The sequence below is a fragment of the Mus musculus genome, chromosome 17, assembly GCF_000001635.26.
Source record: "Mus musculus strain C57BL/6J chromosome 17, GRCm38.p6 C57BL/6J".
NCBI classification, from domain to species: Eukaryota; Metazoa; Chordata; class Mammalia; order Rodentia; family Muridae; genus Mus; species Mus musculus.
In genome coordinates this window covers 4185367-4193390 of record NC_000083.6, presented here as the reverse complement: position 1 = coordinate 4193390, position 8024 = coordinate 4185367, and the positions used below count along the sequence as shown (strand labels likewise).

The 8024-nt window shown below is 40.4% G+C and overlaps 1 long non-coding RNA gene across 1 annotated transcript; it reads left to right on the top strand.

Annotated features, from left to right (window-relative positions):
- The first annotated feature begins 404 nt into the window (after positions 1-404).
- On the top strand, positions 405-6923 carry Gm41516. The gene is made up of 3 exons (XR_876345.1): positions 405-1256; positions 4808-4903; positions 6317-6923. It is a non-coding gene; the product is annotated as a predicted gene, 41516 (long non-coding RNA).
- The last annotated feature ends 1101 nt before the right edge of the window (positions 6924-8024 follow it).

The following is an 8024-nucleotide window of genomic DNA, read 5'->3' as shown; positions in this document are numbered from 1 at the left end:
ATAACCCATGACCAAAACATTTTGATTTATATGGAAGTAAAAATATTTATCACTTTTATTTATATCATGTATCATTAAATATAGATGATATCAGCCAGTTGCCAGCGTTTATACTTTTTCCTCCTGTGAGATGCAAGGATACTTTTAGAGATACTGTACAGATGCTAGAATTCCTTTCATAGCTTGATTTCTCCCTGGATGATAAGGGATGTCAGCTTTACTATGCCCTTTCGCTGTGGGAGCCTTGAGCTAGGAGATCCTTGCAAGTTACTTCACATGTATTCCACTAACTCCTGTAAAGCAAATAGGGAAAAGCAAGTACTTACTTCTTTGTAAATGTAAAGACTGAGCTTCATGTGAGATAAGCCACTGGACCATGCTGCTAGGACAAGATAGAGGGAGCATTTGAACCAAGGTTTGTCCAATTTAACATTGGCCTTTGTTTCCGTGTGTGTGGGGAGGTGAGGGGGTGTCTACATGCATGTCTACATGTTCATGCTTGTGTGTAAACCAAAGGATAGCCTTGGGTGTTGTCCTCAGATACTGTCTATGTGTGTGTCAGAGGGCATGGAGATGGGGGCACAGGGACTGGCTCTCACTGGTCTGACACCAAGTAGGTGAGTAGGCTGGCTAGCCAGGGAGTCCTGGGATCTTTCTGTGCCCATATCCCTGGCTCTGGGATTATAATCACATACTTCCATGCCTGGCTTATTAAGCATGAGTTCTTTTGGCTTGCAAGACACATGCTTAACCAAATGAGCCCACCCCCCAAGCCTCTTTATATCACCATGGTCTGTGTCTCCTTAAAGGTTTTTTGAGACTCAGCTCAGTACTCCTTCCTCAACTTGCCACGCCCCTTTCTGAAATATGTATCCCTCAACATATTAACATGGCGCTAGGTGAGTAAATCAGGGAGAAATCAGGGCATGCTACATGCAGTCAATGCAAGTGCCCATTTGCATAGTGGCTGATGGCATTAACATTCACCACCTGCCACACCAGCCACCATTCTATCAGATCCTGTAGCAAATACCTGAGAATTTGCAAAAGAGGCCATTCAGCATGAACATTTTAAAGGAACTAACTCATATTTTGCTAATTAGAAGAAGAAGAAGAAGAAGAAGAAGAAGAAGAAGAAGAAGAAGAAGAAGAAGAAGAAGAAGAAGAAGAAGAAGAAGAAAGACAAGACACCTAGCTCCATTATTATCATATATTGCGATTCTAGAGGTCTGGACTCTGGTCCCCAGGTTTGAGAGGTAAGTGTCTTCTCTATGGTGTCATCTCCCCAAGTCCCCCACTGTTTCATCCTTGAAGGATCAGGTAGATGAATTAGGTGTGATGAGTATGATTATGATTGCTGGGGGCACTGTGGACACATGTCTGTTAGTGACTAGCAGGGATATCCGTGCCAGTGAGCCAGTGTCATAGGACTGTACATAGCTGTTCCCTCCCTCCCTTCTCTCTTCCTTCTTTCCTCTCCCCTGCCTTTCTTACTTCCTCCTTCCTTTCTCTCTCTCTCTCTCTCTCTCTCTCTCTCTCTCTCTCTCTCTCTCTCTCTTTCTTTCTATTCTATATGCATGTGTGTGCATTCTAATGCATATTAATGTGTATGTGCATATATACCATATCTGCATGTGGAGGTCAAACAATAACGGCAAGTATCCCTCCTCACTTTCCTCCTTGTCTTAGACAAAGTCTCTCTTTTGTTGTTAATCACACAAGCACCAGAGGACATGGCCTTGAAACTCTGAAGAGTCTGTTCTGTCTCAACTTCCTACCCTGCAATGAATGCACTGGGATTGCAGATGCCTCCTGCTCAGTGGGCAGATGCTTTGTCAGTGAAGGGACAGTGGTGATTCCCCATAGAAGGCTATAAACATGTAATGGGCTGAGTACAGGCAATAGAGTTGAGGAAATGCTGGTCTCATGGCCAGTAAGGCTTCCTGTACCAAGGTAAGCTGTGAGGGTAAGTAGCTTTTATGTCCTTGATCTCACAGTGCCCTCATTTTCTGATGACTGGGACCAGGGCTCTTCAGTATTTTCTCCTTGTTAATTGAATGACTAGTTCTGGATAATGGATAATTCTCAATTTTCTATTTTTAGAAAGTATATAAATATCTAAATTAGATTTAGGCAAAGTGAGCTGCAGCCTTTGATATGCAGAGAGCATAATTAGGTTGCTGCATTTACCTACCAGGTCGCAAGCAAACTTTAACTCATTAAAGCTGTGAGGGACTTTGATGAACCTTTGAACTAGATAAAAATATGCCAGTCACAGACAAGTTCTCCTCTCTTCTTTGAGAACTTTCAAAGGAGAGAAAGTGACTAATGTGTTTGGTTTTATAACATCCCCTGCCAGCTCTGATAATCTCTGAAGTCTTCATGGGATTCTTAACCGCCCCATGCCAGATGGAGGCATTTAGGGCAAGCTAAAGCATTGTCCTTGAAGTCAGGAGCCTCGTGAACTCCTTCCAGTTCTGCTCTTGACCTTCAGTCATTGTGAACCTTCTAGGCCTTGGACTCTTATCTGGGGAATAAGAATAACAAGCCAGAGTACTGAGAGGGGCTCAGAGTGATGCAGGGGTGGGTTTTCAGGTGTAGATTGGATGTAAGTCTAAGACACAGACTTAATATGAAACCCTATTTCCCCATCCTGGGTGTCCCTCACACAAGCCCCTCTAACTTAGCAGGTTCCCCATTCTCCAAACTCTCCCTGCCCTGCCAAAGGCCTCCATACCTTTTCGTATATTCTTCACTGGGTCAAGGATTTTCCACCCCTATAGGATCTCACTTGTCAAGCAGGAACCCTGCAATATCCAAGCATCTGTGACCTGTGGTGCTCACCAGGAAACGCCCATGTCTCCAGAGTGCCCTGCTGCTGCTGCATGTTATACCCTGCAAGCAAAACTTGCTATGTTAAATCTTCCTTGAGATTCTTATATACCAGCATGCCTTGGGCTCCTTATCAGGAACAGCCTCTGGCTTTTCATCCCTTGTCTCTTTTGCTTTTGGTCCAGAGTCTAGCCTCACCAGTGGGCCTCACATATGCTGAGGCCAGGTTCTAACATTCCTCTTCTTTGCTTTACCTCCATCTCAGAGCTCTTAGCCACATTCTGCAAGAGTCCTCTGCCCTCCTACATTTTCCATTCTCCATGGAGGTGTGAAGAGGTTGTCTGTTGCTGGGTGATTTGTACCCAGCCCTAAGACTGAGGATGCTCTTCAGAAACTGCTCTCTGTGTGTGGCCTTCCCTTATCCCTGACAGGTCCTTGGTCACCATCCTGTATAGACAGAGGAAGCAGAGTGGAAGGAGAGGCTTCAGATGGCCAGTGAGTAGTAAGAAAATGAAAGACCTCCGAGATTAGCTCCAGAGAAGCAGCTCAGTTTTATTTGGGGTGAATCAAGGGTTATATAGTTTTTAGGAAGAGGATAGAGGTTTCTAGGATGGGTGTATACCACTGTCTGGAGTTTAGGTTATGAGACGTGCCTCATTTGCATGGAGAAGCATTCCAAGAATTCCAGGTTCATGGTGGGCAGACTCTTATTGACAGAAAGGAAGCTGAACCTGTAATCAAGTAGAGGGTATGGGAGTCAGGCTCCCCAGATCAGGCAGAGAAGAGAAAGCCCTGCTAAGTAATGGGAGTCTTCCATCTTGCACTGAGCTCGAGAGAGCTGCCCAAACATGGAGGACTGTGACCTTCAGCAGCGAAGTGCTGCAACATCTGTGTTTGAATCACTGTCTCCCAGTGGATAGCGCTGTTCTGGGAATCTCAAGAATTCTTTCAGAAGTGGGAGAAGGCCTCTGGGGGGGGAGGGGGGGTATACTCAGTTCTAACACCAGCCTGTACCCTCAGCTTCCTGGCCAATCACAATGTGAGAAGGAAAAACTGTACAACCATCACAGAGCCTGTCAGTTGGTCTCCTCCTTATATCCTATTATGGACGGAAATCCCCTGAAACCATGACTCAAAAGTCAACATCTCTTTTCTTAAGTTGCTTCTGTCAGGTATATAGTGACAGTCACAAGAAGTGCAGCTAACATACTAACCAACCAACCAAACAAACAAACAAATAAATACTTGCATTCTCATACATCTTAACATCTTAACTCTTTTCTGTTACCTTAAGATGTAAAAAGATCTTGATTGTCCCAGAAAAGGACTGAGCTTGCTCATGCATACACAGCACTTTGTCCATCCCATTTCAATTGCTGCATCATGTGGGCACAGAGACTTCACACGCTGCTGCATAATAGTCCCATGGTGACTCTTGTCACCTCTGTCATTTTCTCCTTCCTACAATTAGGATGCAGGTGGGAGACGTTTGTCATGGGACACATATTAATACATTTCTCTGAACAGAAAAGTGCAGCCATAACTTTGTAGTTAGAAATCTGACTTGGCTGTTGGCTTTGGCAAGGAGAAACTATTTGTCATTTAGCTTACAGGGTGGAAGGTTCTTATACATCAAATGAGCTGAATGTGAATCTCCAAAGGATGACAAAATATGCTCAAAGCGTGTAATACAGAAGAGAATACTTTATTATGTCAGCAAGAGTTTTGAAATAAAACGTTTTAAACAAATATTTTTAGTAGGCTATGTATAAATATTTATTACAAAATGCCTCCAAGAATGAAAGGATAACTGATATAATTAATTGTCATTTGATAAATCTTGATAAAGTCTTTATGCATTTGTTTCCCACTGAGAGAGATGCATGCTATATCTGGGTAGTTTTTCAAATTTATTTTAAAATCTTTTTACAAGTCATGTTGTTGATGTTTTTTTAAAAAATGCTTTTATTTTCAGAAAATTGAAAAACATACTAAAACAAGTTTCCAGCTAGCCATAAACGTATTTCACCATCAGTCTGTCTGCTGCCTTTGCTACCTGCTTTTGAGAGAGGTAAGTGATGGTGAATTAGACTCCCATTCCATTATTGATGGCAACAGGATTTCCTAGCACTTACCTTTACAAAAAATGTTCAAAGGGATTTAATGTTAGGTCAGAGATGATTTCAGCAAAAGGAAGCATTTATAAAATTTAACCTTTATTTTTAACAATTATCACGATTTATAATATACTATTAATAAGTCAATGCAGACACATTTTTCAGCACTTAACTTCCTGATGCTCAAGAGAAACGATGAACATGCAGACTTCGTGCAATATGTCTTCTGTGTACAGAAATGATGTTTAGGTGTAATGAAAAGAGCAAACCAAGAAGAAAAATGAACACTGTAAAATTCCTGACTCTGAAACAGCGTGTTAATATTTTTAAATTGATAATGGTGGGTAGCAAATTGCTCTGGTATTTATATTCCAGTAGATACAGCTCAGAGAGTGATAGACTAGTTTTCTTAAAAAAAAAAGTCAAGAGTTATAACCTACAAGAAATCAAATCATTTGCAATAATTTGAACTTGTAATTAAAAATTTAGAAGTCAACCTAAAATATATGTGAGAATATGCTCGAGGTTTTTAATGTATTTTAGGGTTTAGACACAGAAATGACTAGAGAGCAACTAGCCAAGAAGACAGAATGCCTGGTACCCAGGTGGTACCAAGCAACAACTGTGGGGGTCATTTTCCAAGTCCTGTACAGATGGAGCCTTGGTCTTGGCTGGTTTTCTCCAGTGAAGAGTCTGGATCACTGGTCACGGTAAGGGAACAAAGCACACACATAGTTCTCACCTTCTGTACAGCTCATGTGGGTCTCTGCATTTCACTTAAAAGTATTAAAAATAAATTCCCGCCAGGCATGATGTGGCACGCCTTTAATCCCAGCAATTGGGAGGCAGAGGCAGGCAGATTTCAGAGTCCGAGGCCAGCCTGGTTTACAGAGTGAGTTCCAGGGTAGCCAGAGCTACACAGAGAAACCCTGTCTTGAATAAACCAAACCAAACCAAATAATAAATAAATAAATAAATAAATAAATAAATAAATTTCCTTGATATTTTATCTTCTGACTATTAATAAAAAAGTTTGGCAAATTAACCTCTGTGAAGGAAGCAAATAAGGACGGAATGTGAGAGTCGATGCTGAAGTGGTTCTCTGACTTTACTCCCACAATGTGACATGCATTCACCTGGCATTCACACACTAATTACACATATGGAATACACACATACACACGTGGACACGTGCAAATTATACACACACACATATACACACAAATCATATACACTTTCATACATATAGACACAAATCATTCACACAATCACAAATCATGCACACACACACTTAAAAATACACAAATAAAAAAGTTGACAAGGAAATTGGGCGAAGAAGCCTTTGTTCCCCCTTCTCTGTTTGTCAGGACCGAAGCTGGCTCTTCCCAGAGGGATGAAGTCCATTGCCAACAGTGCTCTGATCATGGACACGCCCACGGAAACCGTGGGATCCTGTAGCGATTTCTACAGAGCAGGCAGACTGGCCGGCTTTGTCCAGGCCAGGCTCCGAAGCTGAATTCCACGTGGCTCAGATTTGCTTTACCATTTCCAGAAAAGTCAAGGGAACATTTACATAAGGGTTTCTCTTATTTTCAGCCTCTTCTGACCCCAAATCTCCCCAGTCTCCCCTTTTCTCACTCGACATCAGCCACAGGCTACACTTGAGTTCCTCAAAGCTGACAGCTGTTCCCAGATGACAAGATCTTTCCCTGCTGTGCCCTCTCCAGTCCAGGGAAATATGGGGCTCACTTCATCGTATTTCTGTCTCTGTTCCAGTCACCTTCTTTGAGAGAGGGCTCCCAGACTGCCCTGCCTAAATAATATGTCTCTTCACCATTCTAGTGTAGCGCTTTGCTGTTAGCAATTATTCAGGGACAAGAGCTGTATTCTTGCCATGTGTCAGCTTGGCTTTATTTACTACAGTTCCTTGAATACAAGGGTTATATTTATATGCATATGTATATGTTTATATATACATATGTAAATGTATATTATATTTGTGTATATTATGTGTATATATAAAAATATAGCACATGTACTATATAATACATATAAGCATATATATGCACACCCATATAATATGAATGTGTGTATATGTATTTTTATACATGCACACATTATATATACATACATGTAATATATATATATATATATATATATATATATATATATATATATATATATATACATATACACACACACACATAACAATACTGTACGAGGATACAGATGGAACCTTTGATAAACATTGATTGAATAATATAATATAAAGTTAGCATTACATTCTAGGTAATGTTCTATGGTACTAAGTATTTCTGATAATATAAATTTTAAAGATCTTTAAATCATGTTGCCAAATTGCTTCCCAGGAAGATTTTTATCTCTCAGCAATGTTCTATGATAGCTCTCTTGTAATACTAATCAAATATTAAAATTATTCCAAACTTAGTAGTTTCAATGTGAATTTTTGTGATAACTAGGGAGAATGAATATTTTAGAATATTTATTGGTTATGCATATTTTCTATGATTTTTAGCTATTTTTCTAGTCAATATTTATTACAAGATTATTAAATGCTTTGCAAAATAGGGGATAATTATAGAATATAGACTCTATGCTCCAGACTTTATTTGGTCCACAAAAGAATAGATTATATTGGAAATAATTACCATGAGGATGCTCAGAAATTGATTTTACTGAAAAATAATTAAGGAAAAAAATTCCAAAAGTTTTACAAGAACAGGATTGAAAAAAGCTACGAAAACAGCAGTGTTTATTTACTGGAGAGATGGCTCAGCGGTTAAGAGCACTGACTGCTCTTCCAGAGATCCTGAGTTCAATTCCCAGCAACCACATGGTGGCTTAGAACCACCTGTAATGGGATCCGATGCCCTCTTCTGGTGTATCTGAAGACAGCTGCAGTGTACTCATATTTACTGAGGCTTAGAGCACTAAACATTATCTAGTTTATTCAGTTCTGTGAGCTATGTGATGTGTATAGGAAAGAAACAGGGACTGAAAAAGAAGAAACCTTCCACCTCAGTTGGCCATAGATAAAGAGCAGTGCAGAGGGGA